This window comes from Calypte anna, chromosome 2 (assembly GCF_003957555.1).
Source record: "Calypte anna isolate BGI_N300 chromosome 2, bCalAnn1_v1.p, whole genome shotgun sequence".
Lineage (NCBI taxonomy): Eukaryota > Metazoa > Chordata > Aves > Apodiformes > Trochilidae > Calypte > Calypte anna.
The window spans coordinates 46,270,849-46,292,089 of NC_044245.1; the positions used below are offsets into that span (position 1 = coordinate 46,270,849).

Genomic DNA, 21,241 nt, shown 5'->3' on the forward strand with positions numbered 1-21,241 from the left:
AGAGTTCCTCTGATGGCTTCACTACTTACACCACGGTCAGCCAAATCATAAAATATACTCATATGCATGCTTAAATTTGCTGCTAAAAACCACTGTAAGCTGAAGGTGGCAGGCTCAGGCAGAGTCCTTACGTGGCCATCCTAGATTTTGCAGTGCAGTGAATGTTTTATCTGGATGGTTTGGGGAACCAAGGGGACAGCAGGGTATTTACCTTTGTCTTGGGTGCAAGGCAACCAGGGTGGGGAGCCCCAGGAAGTGTTTTAACCCGCATCAGCACAGGACCATTGTCCAAAGCTGGGTACTGCCTCTGAGCCTTCACAGAGGCTTCTGGATCTCATGACATGTGGGACCCTGCCTGGCTGCACTTGCTGTGCTGAGCTCTCTCCAGAGCCTCAGGCTCATGAGGCCAGCCTGTACTGTGACACCTTGGAGCCACGGGCAGGGCTTTTGGGTGGGTAGACCACCATTCCCTGCTTTGGGTGACAGTGGAAAATTAGGTTGAGCAGCCTACGCTCCTAGAAGTACCAGGATTTTTGTAACAGCCCAAAAAGATGTTGAAAATGTTTGCTCCATGCCTCATCTGACATTGAGTCACAGTTCCCTGTGAAGCTGAAATCAATGCCCCTTCTATGGAAAGCCCTTGCACGCCTTGCTCCCCACCGTATGTACCCTGTGGTGCAGGGGTGATTCAGCCAGGCCCTGCAGAGGCTTGTTAGAGATGAGGAGATCCTGGCATTATGTGGCATTTCAGGCAGCTGCTTTAGAAACACACTCTGACACCAGCCCAACCTTTAGACTCAAAATTTCCTCGATACTGGCCATCTATTTTCCTATTAATTTTTGTCATTTCTTATGCTCATGTGGTTTGTGTCACCATTGGAATGATGAGCTGCAGTGGATCCTCTGAGCTGTTGTGATCTGTGTAATTAAATGTAAATAGGCAATTAAGCAACTTTAAAAAGCCACTGTCAGGCTCGAGCCACTTCTTTGTAGATATTAAGGTCTGTCATGCTTTTGCAGTTTTCTGGAATACATTTTAATGTATGTGGGAGGTAGGCTCCCAGCAGTTTTCTTGCAAGTTTTGCAGAGCCTGGTGTGAGTATCATTTAAGAGTGTTAGATTTGGGATCTTTTGGAGCCATTACAAAAGAGGAGGAAGAAAACACTGGATCTGAGAAGTTGTTATTTGAGCATTCTTACAGAAAGTATCAAGAACACCAGTCAGCATACAAATCTTTACTCACAGCTTCATCAAGCACCTTTATTGTAGGAGTGGTCTTCTCCTCAGCTTCCTGATACTCTCAAGAGCATGTGTGTTATATAAATTTAAAAAGGGCAAAAAATTGGCATCCTTCCAGTTGTCCAAGCTCCTAGAAGTACATTCCAGAACTTGTCAAGTCTTAGTGGAATTAGTTTAGGTATAACACAAGTGCAGAAAAAAATGCAGAGGGCCTTGTTCCAATGATGTGTACATATGTGTGTACAATGTGTGTACGTAATTTTCAACGATGAACAAGTGAAAAAAAAGGATTTTTTTTTCTTCTGTTACAGGGCTTTTCCATACTTGCATCTCTAAAGATATATATGTATTTATATGTGTCATTCTTGTAGTTTTAATTGCTGATGGGCAGAACTGTTGTTTCCTGAATTTCAGCCTGGGGCCAAGTTTTATAATTTGAGTTATAAACCCCTAAAATTAGGGTTTATGTTTATGATGGAATTGCTGACAGATGCTTATGTGTAGTAGGACTAGCAGGCATTGCTGTAATTATGCTATCGTATCCTATCATTAAAGATTTCAATTGAAAGAGGTTTATAAATTGCTCTTCTTCTTAGATAAACCACCCTACATTAAGGCATCAACGATATGGTGCAGGATTAAATTAAAATCTCATAAAATGAAATATGTTCTGTATTAGCTGTTTGACACTTAATTTGCCTCTGAATGAGTAGAGGAAATCACAAATTAACCTGCCTTTGGTTTTCCAGCCATGGCTTATTAGGTGTTAGAACAACGACAATTACAGCCCAATAATAACCCCCAACCCTTATGAATATGTACTGAAATGTGTCACTTTGTGTTACCAAAACCTGTTTGTTAGGACTGTGTAGTTATCCTGGAATTTCTCCTGTGCATCTTTTGTTTATACTTCAGGGAAGATGAATGAAACTTAAGTTGTTCTTTAGTAGCAGCATATGAACAGTGTAACTGGAGCTGAAGCTTGTGTTTTGGGTATTTTTTATTTTGTTTGTTTGTTTGTTTTCAAATTCAAGGCATGAATCATAGTCTTACAAAAGTATTCCAGTAAACTGTAATTTAATTATGCTACTTTTCATTGAACTAGCAAGTTAAATTACTTCTTAAGCATCATACAATTAAAATATACCAAAAGAAACATGGCTTTGGTTTTCCTTGTTCTTGTTTTTGTCTAGCTCTTTCTTAATTTTCAAAATTGTTTTCCAATGTAAGGTACTAAAGGAGAAAATGAAAATAAGCTATGCTTTGTTCCTTGACGTTTGCTAGGCCATATAATAGCATATGGTGCCTTATGTGGTTGTGTTCAGTGATTAAAATCATGCTTCTTATGAGAGTATTTATTTGAATATAAACTAGTACTTTGGGCATGCTATTTTTTTTTTTACAATCCTTAAGATTTTAATCATAAATTGACAAATGGCTAACTCTTGCAGTTGCTGATGTCTTTGTTAACATTGCCTTTATTGGAATGAGAGCTGATAGCAGTGAACAATAAGAGTGTCTTGACTATTTTTACGACAGAGCAAGTGTAAATTACTTTATCGTCACACAGCTTTTAAAATCTGACTTAGCCAGGAAAAGAGTTTTTATTTATTAATTTTTTTAAAAAAGGTTCCTAAGGCAGAGGCCAACTTCTACCAGTGGATTTAACCACAATGATTTAGGAAGCTCCCATTTTTGTTTATTCATTAATTCCCACATGTGTACCAAGTTGTGTTAATAGGTTGCTTACAATCCTCTTCATTCAAATCTGGGTTGGACAGCCTTTGAAGGCTGATATTACCAGGCACTGTCAATGGAGCTGTGAAGGAAGCAGAGTCTGGCAGAGGCGGGTTGGAGGACAGTGCCCAGGTGGCAATATCAGGAATGGCTGCAAGGTGGTGAACTGCCTACATCTCGGAGCAGTTAATTCACACACGAGTAGGAAGGTTAAGTTTCAGGGCTAAAAATACTACAAGATACATAATTCCTGTTCCAAAACATTCATCCATTTAGTCTCAATCTCTTTTTCAGTTGCCATCCCACTTTAATTCAGCTGTGGACTGTAAGTAAGGGAGCGTGAGGCGGTAGATCTAAGGGAATGTGCACTGATGTGCTTACAGCTAGAGGAGGCTGCCCATGCAAAGAGGAAGCTGTAAGATAAAGCTGCTGTCTTGTAGCTTCCTAGGATCACAGCTACTCCAAGCTCCTCTTTTTCCAGCTGCTGTTTGAGGCTAGCAGCATTTGAGTTTGGCAGTCCTATGAAACGATGCATGTGCAGGTAATTATTCATGTGCCTAACACGAATGCCTTGAACAGCTATTTTGAACTGTGTGAATGCACCAGTACTAAAGGGAAGCATGTGTTTTACTTGCAGTCAGCTTCAGGTTGATAAAAAGAGAGTCTGAAATGTTTTTTCGTATCTGATTTATACAGACATCAGTTACACAAGGGGTGAAAAGGAAAGGAAAGTCAGGCCCAGATGTTCAGCTTTCATCAGCTTCTGATTCTGGACCACGCAGCACAATGGGGGATGCCCCAATGCGAAAAGATTAAAGCATTAGCTGCACAAAATATCCTTGATTATGAGAGAAACTGCTTGCCACATATTTGATAGGATGTTTAAGTTTTCCCAGCCCCATCTATGACATTTTGCTTTTTCCTTTGTACTTTCATACCTAAGCTCTTGTTTGTTTAAAAAAACCTTAATGTTTTAACCTCTTAAATCTTTTACTTTCTGCTTTTCTTCAGTGTACCTTTAAGCTGGAGAGTTGGCAAGGAGTCTGTCAGCTTGTCAGAGCATTCATTGATCCTTTCACAGTGGGAAAGAGAGCCCCACCCAGTGTGAAAAACATCGCTCGTTGAATTGGCTTTAATTACTTTAAGACTTGGAACGGTTTTTATGGTTTAGCCAGGAGCCATGGAAGAAGAAAGACTGGGAAGCCCTAGGGACATGAAAAGATGACTGTAGTTACAGCTTTCCAAAATCATCCATGAAAGTATTTTCTGTAAGCCTGGAGAAATTTTCTGTAAGCCTGGGAAGCACCCAAAGAAACCTGTCCCTCGAAGTGAAATGCAGCACTGGGAATAAGCAGCTGCTAATACCCTGGAGAATTTTTATATCAAGTCTCTGAGAAGGAAGTAACTTGGTCTGGTGACTCGTTAAGGTTATTCAGAATTTGTTGTATGCCATGGATATACATGTTGTAGGCTCTTCAAGCAGTGTGTATGCCTCTCTTCTTAGTGATGGAGCAGCGCAGCAATACTGATTTGCAGAAGTAAAATAGCAGGGCCAGATGCCCCACACATAAATTTTAGCAGATAGTTTTCATTGAATGCCAGGCCTTTCACAAAATGAAGAAGAGTAATCCTGAGTCTAGACCAGAACTGTGATCTCTCACTCAGTAGATAGTTTTGCATAATTTAAAATAGTGAATCAGTGTTTTGTCTAGTTGTTGGTACTTGTTTAGTAATACTGACTTTAAGACATCTGGATCATAAATTCTTTGCAAGCAGACTTGCAGAGTAGTTTCAAAATCAGACTGTTTTTAAAAACTATTTGAAATTGGGAAAATTTGGAAAGCAAATTACTGGTAGTTTTTGTTGAATTGTAGAAAAAAAAATTTATGTGATTCTTTAAAATTTTTGATTCTGAGAGGCATTTAAAAGGAAAAAAACAGTAAGGTAAAATGTAGGTAAGAAAAGATAAATCTTTTTTAATGTAACCATAAGTTCAGTTACATCTATTTGTTTAGGTAAGCTAAGTTACTGCACTGTCAATTCAACTCTTCTGTATTTCTCACAGATTCATTCTCTTACTAGTAGGAAAAAGCAGTGTTGAGAAAAGAGTATCTTATTTAAAAGTTCATTCTTCTGGCACATAAATTCTAGATGAAAGAAGGATTCACTGCTAAAAATCATCCTCAGTTTTAGCAAGCACGTTTACATGAAAGTCAACAGAATTGCCTCTAAGCACACCATATTACATTTGGTTCACATCATTCATCTGTTTCTGTGGCGGATAATACTTTGTGACATAATAATTTTCTCTGGAGTAGCTAATTGTAATGCCAAGGAACTACAGATTTATAAAAGAGAAACAATATCAGCAGATAAATATTGTGCTATCCGAGGCTCTTTTTTTCTTATACAGCCAGCTTGATTTTGGTGTGGCTGGGGAAGTTACAGCAATTGAAAAATTTTGGTGAGATTTGTAATGTAGGAGGAAAGGCTTGTAAAACACTTTTGTTAGAAGTCCTCTGGCAGAAACTTCCCCCAAGTCTTCCGTGTTCATTTGTTTTATGTTGAGAAAAAGCCCTCGAGATGGCAGCCCCCAGTCTGAGAAAGGAAACCTTCCACCGGCTGGCTGCTGGCTGCTGGCTGAATGCCTCTCACCATACAGTCACTGGGTAGTAGCAGCAATTCAGAGGGCAGCTTCCCCAGGGTAACATAGAAGGAGGAAAAAGAGGGGAATGTCCCTGATGGGCCTCGGGAGTGCTCCTCTGCTGCTCTAAAGCCTGAGCCCCACCTGAGAGGGAGGCAGAGCAGTGCAGGTTCACCTTGTGAATGTGATGTGCGTGGACTGTGTTACAGAGAAACAGTACCTTGGTTAAACAGTAAGGTTTCTCTTGGCACTGGACAGCATTACCACTTAGCTGATTTACCCCATCTGCATAGTTAACCGTGCTTAGACAAGTTCTCAGCTGCCAGTGAGAAGTGGTTCCCTAAGGCAGGCTTTCAAACCAGCATGAATTGGGAGATAATGGAATCAAACTGAATGGCCAGCGAATTCAGGTCTAAGGACACCGTGTTGTATGTAGTATTTTAATGTAGACTGAGGAATAACTACGCATGATTGAGTTCCTTTGGGATGCTCCATGTGTGCAGATATGTCTGCAAGTCTGCATATTTATGTATGTGCAGACATCCTCTTCACATAATTGGGTGAATAACTGCATTTTTCGTGGACTGAGTAATCCTAGATCTTTACAGTTAAAACTAATGGAAGGAGTTACACTGAATCTGAGAGAGATGGAAAATCAGAGGGAAAACATGAACAAAACAAGCAGGAAAAATATGGGAAAAAACTTTGAGAACTTTTGGAATGTTACCTTCATTTGTCATTTAACCAAAAATACATAGAATAGCTGCAATGCTAGAGTTCTGCTGCTTGAAAGTTCTATTATCTTGTTCCGTTAGGAACTGCAAAGAATGCAAGCTCTAAATATAGTGCACATTCAGAGGCTCTGAGACTCTGGTTTCTTAGACAAAATTCCTGTGTTCTTTGTGCTGCAGTCAGCAGTATTAGTCGAGTGAGCAGATATTGACTGTGGTATTCACGTGCAGTGAACCAGAAGCAAGCCAACTCTATAGAGGCTGCTGTCAAACTTGTTGCAGTGGCCTGTGAGGTACTGGACTGTGACAGACTCCTTTTTTTTCAGTACAATTCTTCCACTCATGTTAAATCTTGCTTCAAAGAGTACCGAAATGTTACAGTCTTTGCATTCTTTCTTTCCCTCTCTCTTTTTTCCTTGGTTTTTTTTTTTTTTTGGTTTTTTTTGTTTGTGTTTTTTGTTTGGTTTTTTGGTTTTTGTTTTTTTTCTTTTTCTTTTTTTTTCAAAGTCTACTGGTGAGATTTCTGAGTTGTGAATTGCAAGTCCCTAAAGTGAGAATAGATATAAACTAGTATGTGAGCAGTGAGTACATCTGTAAGTGTAGGAGCACAGAGTATCTCCATCATACCCTAATGCGATCTTTCTCTGACTAGACCCTCTCCTCCTCCAACAAAGACATCATGTCTTACAATCTTGGAGTATGGATTGAATTTAGTTCAGACTTTTTCATGCAAAGGAAGAAAAACCAGAAGTTAAATAACACTTTGTTTCCCTTTTTGTCACTCAACTCACTATATTTTTTAGCTATGTCTATATTTGTTTGCATATTTGTAACAAAAAGCAGGCTCTCAAGCTGGTGTCAGCTGTCTTTCTGAGCCGTAGGAGACTTAGCTAGCTGTTCCATGCGTATCTTCTAGTTTATATAAAAAAAGACAAGAACCTAATTCCACCCAGACGAATGTGCTCAATGGATGTTTTATCTGTGTGCCTCAGGGTAGGCTGGGCCAACATTTGTGACTGATGTTATCGATTAATAGAGAAAATTATTTAAAGAAAAAGGTTACACTGTTTGATTTTTGCTCTTAGAATGCTTTACATGGTGAGCAAAGGACTTGGGACCTTATTTTGGAAGAAGCTTTTCACTTAAGCTGGGCCCTATGAAGTTGCTATTGAAGACCAGGGAAGAATGTATCGCCTAGTCCTTTCCAGCACTGAATATACACAGAGGGAAAGCATCCTGAAGCCCATGAGCCAGGAGTACAAAGCTTCTGAAGGAATGAACTGACCTATTATCTTCATGAAAGCATTATTTATGAGGTGCTGTGACCATCAGCATTAAGGATCAACAGAAAATTAGGGAGTATTTCGCACAAGGGAGGATTTCTAAACATATCAGATTTAAGGGGCTATCTCTTTAAAGATACACATCTTTCAATCCCATATCTCCTGTTGAAATTCAGCCTAGATTTATCATGTCTTTTCCCCTGGCCTGTGGAAGAAAAGATTGATAGTCTAGTCCAGTTTCTAGAGGCCACCAACGCAAATAGCCCCATTTAACAACATTGTAGACAGATTTGGCGGGGAGGGCAGGGGCTGAATGACCAGGGGCAATCAGGTGTTCGCTGCTTCACCCAGGAATATCACTATCAGCGTACATCATCAAGACAGTACCAGGACAGCTTACATAGCTGACTCTCTCTTGGTTTGCTCTACTGGTTCCTTCCCTCACTGGGCTTCCATCCTGACACCTTTTCTGGGAACTGTGTTTTCTCCTCCTGTGATGAGACTGAATTGCAGGGGTGCTGAGGAAGCAAATGTGTAGGTCATCCTGCTAGAGCAGGTGTGTACCAAGGTAGCCAGTTTGTTCCCCTCCAGGTTTTCATCTGCACGCTTAGTTACCTACTCTGCTTAGGGAACTAATACAGCTTCCATGTAGATAATACATTTACCTGAAAGAATTTACTTCTTATCTAAAAAATGTGCAGTTACAACATTCATTTGATTTATGCTTAACGCTTCCATTTCACATATTTCTGTCTACAGTCACATGAGAAGTGGAGTCCCCACCCATTTCTGATTCTTAAGGTTCTTCAAAGCTACATCTTTGCCCAATAAATAGTTTTTGTTTTGCTCACAAATACAGCAGGAACAGAAGAGTGAAGCCTTTATCTCTGATGGGGCAGGTGTTCCAGCTGTTACATATTTGCCATTTGTGATAACTCACTTGCAGTGTAAATTGCGTAGCACTGCAATGGCTTTCAGTGCCTACGAGATGAAATAAAGGATCTGGCCTGGCTGAGACAAACCTCTTTGTCCATCATGAGAACTAGGAGTTCTCCAACTCTGATTTGGTTGCACCTCAGCCACTTCTCACACCTGGACCTTTGATACTAGCAAAGAAAATGAGAGAGGTGACTGTTCGCAGTCACTGTCTTAACTTGGCAGCATTCAACCTTGATATATCTTGGTGCTTCATATACTTGTGAATCTTATGGCCCTCGTGGATGCTGGTGCTGATCTGTAGCTCTCCTGCTATTTGGGGTCATGTTTGGGGGATGGGAGAAGCTTGGTAGGTGTTTTGTTTTCATAGGGTCACTTCTTGACTCACAGTCCTTACAGCATACAAGTGTACCATACATCTGGTACTGTCGCTCAGCTGCACTCTTGAAATGGTTTCTCCTCCCCAAATCATGAATTTTTCTGGGAGGAGGGGAAGTATGGTGGGAAGGAAGCATTTAAGAAAAAAGTTTGTGTATTTTGTACAGAAAAATACATACATAAAATTTTACACAGAAATTTCTGTTTATCTATATAATTATTTTTTTTTCTGCTGTGGGTGGTAGTGTTAGGTCAGAAATTGTAGCTGCTACTCTGTCTGTTCAGTAAAAGTCACTAATCCTTGTGAATATCAATTTTGGGCTGTCTGGTAATGTTGATACAGAGATGTGAAGCAAATCCAGTCATACCTTAACAGAAATGATTAATGCTGAACCTTCACATCACTGTTTCTGTCAGTCTTGTAGTCCTTTAAAGTTAGAATTTTAGTCAAATGTTCCCCTCACAAATGTATTTAGGTAGCAAGTGCAATTTGTTATTGCCAACTTGTTGTTTTTGGTTTTTTTAACAGTTAAGATCTTATTTTAGCCATATAAAGATGGAACTGAAGAAAAGCTTTTTTTTCTTCTCCCAAATCTCAGATTCATGTTACTGTGGATGTTCCTTCCAGTAGGCACTGGAAATGAAAGCTGTTTTGCTTTGGTTTTGAATTCGGAAGAAGAGTGTTTCTTGGCATCAGAAACAGACACTGAGGAGAGTGATCATTTGAGGTATTGTGAGAGGCTTTTCTGGTGCTTTGCCAGAAGACAAAACACCTGCCTTAGTGAGAAGTAGTAGTTAAGGGAAGAAGAGAAGCTGAAGTTTGCTGAAATAGTGAGCATGGCTCTCCAGTGCAAGGTAGAAAGGGCTTGGAAAAATCATCAGTGAATGAATAAAATGGGGAGAGAAGTACGTAAGTACTAAGAGTGCTAAAAGCTTCAATCTCTATAAATATAAAAGCACTAAATTAAGAGAATAAAAAGTCATTAGTTAAAAATACTATTGGATTGTTTTTTGAGAGAGAGAATGGAGTAACTGTGAAGTTTGTATTTCAGTTGATTTCAGAATTCGATTTTATTGTCACAGGTCATACCGATCACAAAAAAACCCAAACAAACTTCCATGAGTACCACGTGAGTTTTCTTGAGATTTAGGACCAGCATCAAACTCTTCTTTCTGGTCAGATAACCCCTCTGGTGGAAGCAATAATCTACTCCTCGTGCTGTGGGAGTGGATCCCCATGAGCAAAGTCGGTTTTACACCCAGAGCATTGCTGCCCACAGGCAGGAGCTCTCTGCATGCAGGCTGCGTCCTCTTTTCCGAGCTGTGAATGGTAGAGAGAGGAATCAGCAGAAATCATTTCAACTCTCCTAGCTTTCTACCATTTGGATGTTTTTTTCTCATCTCTCTGTCCTGCATACACCTATGTATGTGCACTTTCTGTTATGTGTAATGACTTCAGGGGTTTTTAAAGACCTTCAGGGATTTTCTGAGCGTTTTTGAACCAGGGCACCATTCACTGGTGCACAGCTTGTATAGAGGCCATCTTTGATGAAGTTTTTGTCATATGCACCCACTGAAGTTTCAGTGTACTCAAGCATTAGAAAAGCCACCATTTGAGTGTCTTTGTTTTCTTTGTTGAGCTGTTTATTTTGCTTTCTTCCCACACAGTTCCCTGGCCTCGCTCTGACAACTGCTTTTCTGCATGAATTACATTCCTCGGGGCCGCAAGTCTCCTAATTCTTCCAGTCGATTTGATTCCTGCCTGTGTGATTAGTCCTCTGCTCCAACACACAGTTGGTCTATGCCAAGCAAACTGCTTGCTAAGTGCCTTTAACGTGAAGACCTAACTACATTTTTTAACCTCATTAGTGTGTAGGGCACTGCTTCATTCCAGCTTAATAACATGGCCACTATTGAATCATCACTTGCTCTAAAACAGGTTACAAAAAGGTTACCTAAGTTGTCTGGTTTTCTTTTTCTATGACTGTGCTTTTGCTGGATAGCAGTTTCTTTAAGCACATGTCCAGTTTTGGCATTTAAGTTGCTTTTAAAAGGAGACCCATCAATTCTGCCCAGGTAGATTTGTGATGCTGAGAAACTACATGCTTGTATGTTCAAAGATACACATTTCAAAAAGCGAGTCTAAGTAGTAAAACCAATAGGAAAATGTGGTTTGGGGAGAAAAAGGGAAGAGGGCTTGGAGGAGCTGAGCTTTAGAATTACAAAGATCTCATCCTAACCAGTTTAAATGCAGATGTCTCACTGCAATGCTGCATTAACAGCAATGTGGACACAGTCTGCATTGGTTCACTTTGTCTCGTGAGATCAATTTTTAGCTGAATGTATCATTGAATTTAGATATCAAAATTTAGATTTCAGTTGCAATCGCACTCGCACATAAACTTGAATGGAAAAGATATCACAGGGCTTCCAAGTATTGTAAAGGCAGTTTGAAAAAAAAAAAAAAGTTTTCTAAGGAGACAGCGTCACCAGGGAGCCAGGGGAAGAAAGGAAGCCTTGGGTCACATGCCACTTGTGATGGTGCGTTTGTGCAGTTGCATAGCACAGCCACTCAGAGGGTGAGACTTCATGATTAATGGTGTTTATTCTTGACAGAAGCCTCCTTTATTTATCTGCAATACAGTTTAGTGATTTTATCAGTCACCTGAATGAAAAATATTCAGTCATACCAATATTGCAGTGTAAATTGAGTAGAGTCACTTTTTATTATATCTTTCAGCCTTATCATCTGCACAGTAATTTTCTAGCAGGGGTTTGATATAGAAAGGCTGGATTTAGCTGTACTTGACACAAAGCCTCTTCAATTTCCCCTAAAAGTTCAGGCTACTCTTAGAAATGTGTATAAATATATATATAAAACCCTCTTATCCAAGCAATTTCAGGATTTGAAAGAATAAAGATAAAATGCGCAAACTGGATGTGAGAAATGTTGCTCACGTGAAAACATCTAATAGCTCTGAAGCCACTGGTGAAATGCTCTTTAGAGTTTAAGCTTGTGGCTTAGTGCAGTTCTTTTTGCATGGCTATGTAGTCTGACTTTCTTCTAATCAATCATCATCCAACTCCAATCAGCATACAGGCAGAGCCTATCGTTCATCCTGGGTGTAATTTCAGAGTTGAAGACTATAATGGCCACATACAGCACATTAGTCACTGCGATAACAGCTAGTGGCACTCCTGAGGGGGGGGGGAGGATGGGGGAGAAGGGGAATAAAATTCTTCTCATTCTCTCAGTGCATTAGTGAAATAGGAGCAAATGTTAAACAAATGTTTATTCAATTAGCTGACTTAACAGCATTAAGTGTGAGAAAGCTTCTGACACTCCTTTGACCCACTCTTCTGCAGGAGGAGAGGAAGGGGAAAGGGAAGGAAGAAAGGAGTACATGAATGCCATCAGGATTTATATATGCCCACATATACATATGATGGTGCCACTGTGGTTAAACACTTCAAGAGATAGCCAGCCCTGCCTGTAACTGAGAGGAGGCTAAAATTTGAATAGCAAATGAGACCACCTCTAGAGCATCAAAAGAGGATTGCAGAGCAGGGAAGTTTTTCGTAGGAATGCAATTGGTAATTTCACTTCCCAGTCTGTTATTAATAACAACAGATTATCAGTATGCTCTAGACCTTTTAGGTTTTCCTACTGCTACAGTACGGTTGAAAGAGGGAATGTGGAAGTCCATGGCAGTCTCTCTAATGTATAGCAACACTTTTCCAAGGCTTACACAAATAACAGTTGCTTGTCCTATGCATCTGCTTTTTATTTGTGGTGATGAGTTTTGCATCAAATGTGGCATTGATACATTATTCTTGATATATGACTGACCACAAGGCAAAAAGATTTGGAACCAGCTGAAGACAGGGGAGAAAAAATTTTATGAACACTGAAATAGGGTTGTGCTCTGTAGGTATAAGGTCTTACCCTACTTATGGTTCACAGAAGTCGGTGTGAACTGGGCAAAGCAAAGCAATGTCTTAGTGAGGGCTCTAGCAGAAGGAAGTGATATAAATCACAGTGTATCTTGTTAGCATTACTTTTGGTTTTTGCTTACTTTGCTGCAATGTCCAACAGCTCTGTACAGGATCAGAGCTCTTACGAGTGTTGTGCAAATACGAGGAGCCCTGCCAGGAAGAACTCACAGTCAAACCGCTTTGGCAAAGGAACTCTGGTGAGTCTGCCCTGATGGCCTCAGGGGTTACCAGCCCCAGCTGGTTTCTTCACCCTGAAGATTATCCCTTGTCCCTCAGCAAGGTCAGACAGTGTGTCTTTGCCCCATTTACAGTCTGGCAACTTCTCTCTGACTCACTGTGAAGCCAGGCATTGAAGTGGTCAGAGGCAGAGATGTATTGCCTGTGCTGGGAGGGAGGGGCACCAGCTGGGTAGTTACAGGCAGTAAAAGCTTACACAGCTGCCACAAAATTTGCAAGATGATGTCCTCTGGAAGCCGAAAAGGCAAGTGGCATTTGGAGTAGTTAGAGTTGGTCACATTTTTTAATGTTTGCACCCTTTGTTTGTACAAGCAAAGAAATTGCCGAGTAAATCCATGTAATCCTCCCCTAGTCAATGATTTCTTTGCAGCTGTCCTGAGAAGGATTTGGAGGGAGGAGAGGCAAGCTGGGACTCTGTATGCAAAAGTCTATGTGGTCAGTGTTTCAGAGGAGTGTTGGAAGACAGTCACAGCAGTTGGTGGCAGGATGGAAGGAAAAGGAGAGGCAGGTTGTTGTGTGGAGTTTACCATTGTGTGAGGTGGAGAACCAAACCTCAGTATCACTAGAAGAAATAGTGGCAGACAGAACATGGTTTTATTTGCATTTTCCATAAAGAAGAAAGAAACATCTGTCAAAACTGTATCTGCATACACATTTAAGAAATGCATGTCAAGACATCAAGTCAAGATTCACATATTGAAATGAATATACCTTGACTTGGTGGTATCTGAAGCAGCAGTTACCCACTGTAGTCAATACAGGTGTGTAACTGTGAACTGAAGGTCATCAGTGCTACAGTTGACTTTCTGTAAACAAAAGTTAAATAATTGAATCAATATTAATTGTTTTTTATAGCATAAACTCTTCTGGAGGGAATCCACAAGGTGATGGTTGTGTTATTTATGAAATATTACAAGTAGCAGAGGGTGTATGTGAAAAAGCTGGATCTGCGTTCCGGCAGTCTGTCAGTTGAAAGATGGGGATACAGTCACTGACTAAGGATTTAGTGCCTTGATTAATGTAGCCAATTTTTAACTGTAACTACATAGTGTTAACACTTCAAAGAAAGAAAGGGGAACCAGAGTAATATTCTTTTGCTGTGGGTCATCAGCTAATTGTCATGCATGATTTCCAGCACCATGAACATCTCTGCGCAGTCATTTGTGTGTTTGTTGTTGTTGTTTTTACAACAATATCTTTTAACTTTGTGAGGGATAAACATTTTTTTTAACTCAAAGCGATGTTATTCATCTATTTTAGGAATTCACATTCTGAAACTGCACACATTGAATAAGATATTGTCCTTGCCTCAGTGAGAAAATGTTAAAACACAGTCACTCTTGGTGTGACCTTTCCACTGTAGATACCAAACACTTTGAGTGCTTCACCACAGTTTTACAGATGGGGAAGCAGCAGATTAGGAAGTCAACAAATTTATCCGAAGTGGCACAACAGATAAGTGATGGAAACCAAGCCAGAGCCTGTGTACCTTAAATCCTGATCTCGCTCCTCTTATGTGTGCACTATATAGGCACTGACCCATTAATGATTTATTTGTATACATATCTACAGAATGAAAGGTTGCTACCACATCCAGTTCTGTGACTTACTTCCCCATGCTGGCAATGGTCCCAGTGTGAATTTTGGAGGCAGAGTGAGAAAAATATTCACTAGTTGTTGGAACACAGCAAAGAGTATAAGAAATCAAGGTCCTTTTTCATATACAGGACTTGGACATGTTATTTTTTTCCCCTCTTTCTCATTTTCACCACTAAAAAAATACAGTTAACAGCTCTTACCTGCTGAGCACTTGAGCTCTTTTACATGAAGTATGCTCTGACATAACTGCATATTCAATTTACTCTGAGTCTTTGCATGTTCATATTAATTTGCTTAGTTTTCCTAAGTCCAAGAATGCAATAGAGCAGCTTTGAGGCAGTGAGTGTTTTTAGAGGAACAGACTGCCTTTTTGAAGAAAAGAAAAATACTAAAATATGATATGACTGATTTCCCATACTATATATTTATGGTTCTGATTTTTTACAAATTCAATTAGAAGTGCAAAGGGAAAGGGGTTGTGGAATTGCATTTTTAAAAAATTCTGGCCTTACTCTCCTTGCGTTGAAGTTAATGAAAGCTTTACTGGTGGCTCCAAGGAAGAGCAGAACCGGGTCAGCACTTTGTGCATATGAAAATCATGTTCATAATCAATTAAGGATTTTATCAATTAAATCAGTGGGCAATTTCCCATCAATTGCAGTTTATATACAGTGGAATCCTACAACAGCAACTAAAGATTTTGAGAGAAGCCAGGATGGTTGTTTGGCTCGTAATCATTTAGATGTATAGTTAGCTGCCTGAGCTTGATTTATCAAGCACCTACAACACTTATGTACTTGTAGCAGGATAAAGCCTTACTTTCTTAAAGCTCAGCTTTTTTAATTATAAAAAACTTTCATTAACCATTTGTTGACTGTTGGTATCAAAGGGTAAGTCTGTCCGAGCAGCTATGCCATTAAGCAGACAATACTAATTAAACATGGGAGAATAACGAAAAGAATTGGGCCATGTGCTTTAAAATAGGAGTCACTATATAACAAGAAACTCCTTATTGTTTGGTCATCTTCCAGGACCTACTGGAAATAAAAGTGTTTATGTTTTGGGAGCAGCCATCATATGATTGATATGAAAAAGAAGAAAGAATGGTATCATAGGCAGTTTAATAGAGGGTAACATTTTGCAGTTCTCTAGGAAGGGCTGAATTGAACAGGTATCAGAGAAACTGTGGATGTCATAGGTATGAGCATTGTACCATCAGTGCTTGCTCCAGCATTGAATAACGTACTGTTAAATGATTAAATATCGAGGTTTGAACTTTGACACTTTCATAATATAACAAGATGGATGAAAAGGCAATAATAAATTAGGTTATGTTACAATATTTCATCCTACTTCGTTGACAAGCTTTGTTCTGTGAGATAGATTATTGTTCCATCTGTAACCTCAGCTCAGTGTCATATTTACAATGTTATAGTTAAGGATCACTTGCTGTTTTCAATATAAATTTATTTTTCAACAGATTCATAAAAGAACCTTTTAAAAATTTATCAGGACAAAAACTTGGCATTAAAATTTCCAGTCCTGGGGTTATAGTTTCGTTAAAAATCAAGAAAAACTTAGATACCTATGGTTTTTTTTTTTTTTTTTTTTTTTTTTTTTTTGCAATAGATTGGGCTTAGAAGAGGCTTTTGCCCAAGTGCAGCTTAAAGCTATTTGGAAATCATTTGTGACAGGTCAGTTCTCCAATGCTGAACCAATCTCAAAGTTTTCACCCGTATTTTCCTGTGACACGGACCTTTGTGGCTGTCCTAAGTGGCTTTACATCTGCTACCAGAAAATAATGCTATTGAAGAGCACTCTCTGACAAGTATGGGGGTTGCAGTAAACCCCAGGGCCTTCTGTACTTTTCACTGTTGCAAGTGACGCAAGAACAGTGACAGTGTGTGCTGGATTAGTATTCTGCCATGTCACAAGGCAGTTCAGGGGACTCCAAAGAAACCTGACTCTGAGGCTAAATAATAGGCTAAAATTGCCTTGCACATCCTCACTTAGGACCTCCATCCACATCCCAAACACCCAGGAGCACCCTTTAAGCTCAACCCAGGGCCTTTAATCCCCACCTAAGCTGTGTTGTGGGCAGCACCCATCTCTTGTCCTGCTCTTGCTTGATCTTGGGATATGCGTGGTAGGTAGATGTTCTCCTAAATGGATCCCTCAAAGTCATGATGCAGCTTGTCTCTTGTGTTGTCTTTGGACCTAACTCTTTCTACTTTAGACTTCTTTCCCCTCATCCCCAGACCCGGTTTGTCACTTTGCCTTTGTCTCAGAGTGCTGATGGACCTTTTACCAGTACCTGGTCCTGGTCACACAGCTCAGATCTGGTGGCATAGAGTGCACTGCCTGTGATGGAGTTAACCTTGACTCCTGGCTTGCCTTCCCTTTGACAGCATCTCTCCCTTGCTGCTGCCCAGCACCTTGGATTCTGTCTCTTTTCTTACCTTCCTCCTTTTCAATTCCTGGGTTCACCACCCTGTCTCAGCTACAAGCGTAAATCTGTGTAAGGTGGTTTCTTGGTACTTTGGGCTGGTTCTCTGCCTGTTTTTTCACTAGGTGTACATGTATGGTAAGACAGTTGTGAATGGAGTGAAAAAAGGAGAATGGGAAAGTGGAGTTCAGTGTTCCTGTTTTGTTACTGAACACTTACAGGTCTGTTAGCTTTTAAATAAGAACACATTAATATTTTCATCCGTCTTCATATAAAGAGGCTCAAAAGTCACCAAATACAGTAGTCTTTTGCATTTATGGAATTCAAGGAACTTGTGTAATCCCACCTGTTTCTTTCTGCCTTGTGGCACAGGAGCAGTTCAGGAAAATAGGTGGGAGAAAAGACACAACTTAGAAGGGAAAAATGAAGTAAGGTAAGGAATATTTTGTGCATCTCTAGCGTAATATGTGGAGTTTAATCTGTCTCTCATCACACCTCACCCTAGCACATCAGGAGCTTGGGCAGAGACTGGAAATTGTGCTTTCTAGCCCTGTTAGTATAGCATTGAGAAGAGAGGGTGGTTGAAGGCGAGACAGCCAGCTCTGTGCTTCCTTATCTACCTGGGGATTTTCACCTCTAGTCATAGCCAGACAGCAGTATTTCACCTTCATGAGGTAGCCACTCAATTACTACCCAAGGAAGAGAGAGAAACGGAAGAGATTTCCACTTGATCTTCTTCACTGTAGAACTGGCTAATACTTAGGTACAAAACCCAACCTAAGTATATGGTATGAGCACCCCTGCCCCTTTCTCTCTGCTGATGGAAAAAACGTGTGATCCTTTCAAGACAATACTTGGCAATGATCTGTGCATGCACAGCATTTTGAAATATGTGTAACTTGCTCATACTTGCTGCATCAACTCTGATTTCCATGATCTTCCTTCCTCAGTTAAAAACAAGGCTGCATGAGCTTGCACTGTGTTCAGTTCTTGTGGTAGCTAAAATACAAACTACCCGCTGGTCAGCCTTCTTGTACGGAGTTCATCTGTTGCAGCTATAAGCAACAAAACAAAGTGACATGACATTTCTGAGTAATAACTGAAATGTTACATAGAGCTAACCTGTGGTTCAGCAGTGGTCAGAAAAAAGCATTAAAAAAAAAAATAGTTTTGTATGTTTTGTAATTTGCCATACCTCTGATGTTACTCAGAGCTGCTGAACTGGTGTGACTACATAAGCTTTTAAGACTGTGCAGGCACCTCTGCAACACTTGTCAAATAAGTGTTATGACTTGCAGGAAAAAATACACCTGCTTGTCCTTACACTGATCTCACTGCCTTGGCACATGTGTGCCATTCTTCTGCTGAGTAGTTGAGATTCTCCAGAGCATCGGAGTCAGGACAGAGAGAGGTTGTCAGGCTGCAGATGGGTGAGGGGCAGGAAGACTTGTGTCTTTAGATGTGAAAGCTTTGTGGCAGTCATGGTGTTTCAGTGGTGAGCAGGAAGGCAGCCTGGACAGCGAGGAGGAGGTGCCTTCACAGCCAGCACCATTCTCTGCTGCTTCTCTTTTGTGTCTGGCTGCAGATTTAATTGAGGTTGCTGAGAAATCAGTAAAATTGCCCTAATGTACCAGGATAAAAATTGCAGTGATAAAACACAGCCATTGGATCTCTTTTACTCCCCAAACTGAAGACCTCCAGCTTCAAATTAACATTGAAAGCATGACAGGATTTGTATTAAATCTGAATTTAATTTGCAGGATCTCTGGGACCAGACACAAAGGTCCCAATTCGGAAAAGAGCATGCATGTGCTTTGCCTCCTGTCTCTGAAGAGAACCTTAGTGCTCCACATATGTCATTGAAAAGGAAAACTCCCATGTAGAAGAGGATGCAGAGCAAGTTCTGTCTTCTTTCTCATGGTTTAAGCTGAGGCATAAAGTTTCAAGCTGTATCACTGAAAGTATTGCTGCCATTTTTCATGCTGATGCCTCGTTTCATCCCACAGAGTAGCCTCAGACCGAAAGCAGAGCACCATTTGCTAAGGCTAGGGGACAAAGTACCTGTGAAGTAAAAATGGTGGGGGTGGACTTGCCTTCCACCACCTGAGGATTTTATTTGCTTGTCACTGAGTGTCTGCACAACCACTCCTGGGCTGTACTGGTTGCTGTTTTACAGGACAAAAGTAATTCTTTTTCGGTAAGCAAAGAAGTTGCAAAGCAACAGCTAATAGTGTGTTTTGCTGCAGCAAACACACTTGTAGAAGTCAAATTTTAGTTTGAAAGATGGACTTAAACTATACTTTTGGAAGATGTTAATAGCGAAGTTCAATCATGGAGGGAAAGGAAGGGAAGAATGTGATGTTTTTGGAATAAATCACGAGAGCGCCAACAGTGAGAGCTGAGAGCTGATGGAGGCAGAAGGGAAAATGGGAAAGGAGGGTCTGGAAGCACAGAGGAGTGATAAAAGAAGAGGCTGGAAGTGAGAGGAAGAGGCAGGGCTGAGGAGGAGGAGAAATGGTTGAGTCCCAGTGTCCTTGAATGGCTCCCATTGGATCTGGAGGAGAACATGACAGCCTGGCTCATAATCTTTCTCCTGCAGCAACATTTGGCTGTTGGCCAGCTGGAGAGCCTATCATTGAGGCTGATACAGACTTTCAGCCTTCTTTGCAAAAGCTTTTAAGCAGTTTTCTGTTCGATGTGCACCAGATAAGGTCAGGGTTCCTGCTTGCCTGTGTACTCTTCGGTATTCTAACTCTGAATTGAAATGACATTAGAAAAATATTACTTGTAACTTAGTTTCTTTGTTACTCTTGTATTAAATTTGCTGCATTAATGTATTTTTGTCACTGCCAGGATGGGAAATTCACTCTGTAATGTGATATCCAGCTGTGGCTTTTTTGTTTCCTACATCACCATGAGTTTTAAGGCTCCTGCCTTCCACACTCTGCCTGACAGGGAACTGCGAGACAGCAAATGCTTCATGCCTGGTTGAGTTTCACAGTACCAACAAGATTAAAGCTGCACTTCCACCGTAAAACAAAGGTGCTTCAAAAGCATGCAGAGAAAAAGTGCTCTGAGGCAAGGAGATGCCTGTTTTGCACAGCAGTGGAAAATAGCTTTTGGTTTCAGGCTCTCTGTACATTTTAAACACAGTAAAGGCATACCAGTAAGTGGCCGGGCGTTGTGTGGGGCCGCTTGCTCAGGTGCCAAAGGAGTGATTGCCCTACTGGTACCTGCTGCTGGCTCATGAGTTCAGCTCTCTAATGAACTCTGGAGCTAGGAGATAATTTCATATGGGATTTCATATCTTGCAGAAAGCTGCAGGAGGGCAAGAAACACAAAAAAGTCAAATGGCAAGGGAAGGGAAGAGAAGGGAAGGGGATAAGGTAGAAAAGCACAACAGGAAAAATCTTTATTCTTCAGATTTTACGAGCCCTCATGAATTTTATGGCAGGGAAGTTGGCATTGTGTTAGGAATGTGTAACTTTGATCTTCGTCTCACTTGTACACTAGCATTTCTGAGCTGATCAGGGCAGAATTGCCCAGTGTAAGATTATGTTTTGTTGGCCTTTTAGGTGATGACAACTAACTCAGTTGATCAGGGTATGTGTATGTTAGAGGAAAAAAAAACTTTCTTGTTTTATTACTCTTTGTAAGCCAGAAGAATCAAAGGAAAAGGCTGCCCTCATTGCTCTCACAGTTGCTGCCTGTGTCTGTGCTGTATATAGGCTAAATTAATTGGGAAAAGAGGGACAAAAAGGCATTTAGTTCAGGTCAACCAGTTGGACAACAGCAAATGCATGACAGGCTTAATCATTGTCTTTTGCAAAAGAGCAGGCTGGTGAGGGCAGGCACTCCAGCCCCTTCAGATGAAATTCGGCCTTTTTCCAGTGCCTTCAGAGATGGGATGCTGTAAGAGTAGCGTCTCCACACAGAGCCTGGATGCTGTCATATTGACACGGTGGGTTGATGGGAAGGGTTACAGCAGGTTATTTATCTTTTCTCAGCTGTGAAC

General features: G+C 40.6%; 1 protein-coding gene across 1 annotated transcript in view; it reads left to right on the forward strand.

Annotated features, from left to right (window-relative positions):
- The window catches only part of GLI3 (GLI family zinc finger 3), a 208,151-nt gene that overhangs the window by 117,525 nt on the left and 69,385 nt on the right, over positions 1-21,241 (forward strand). The window lies entirely within an intron of this gene.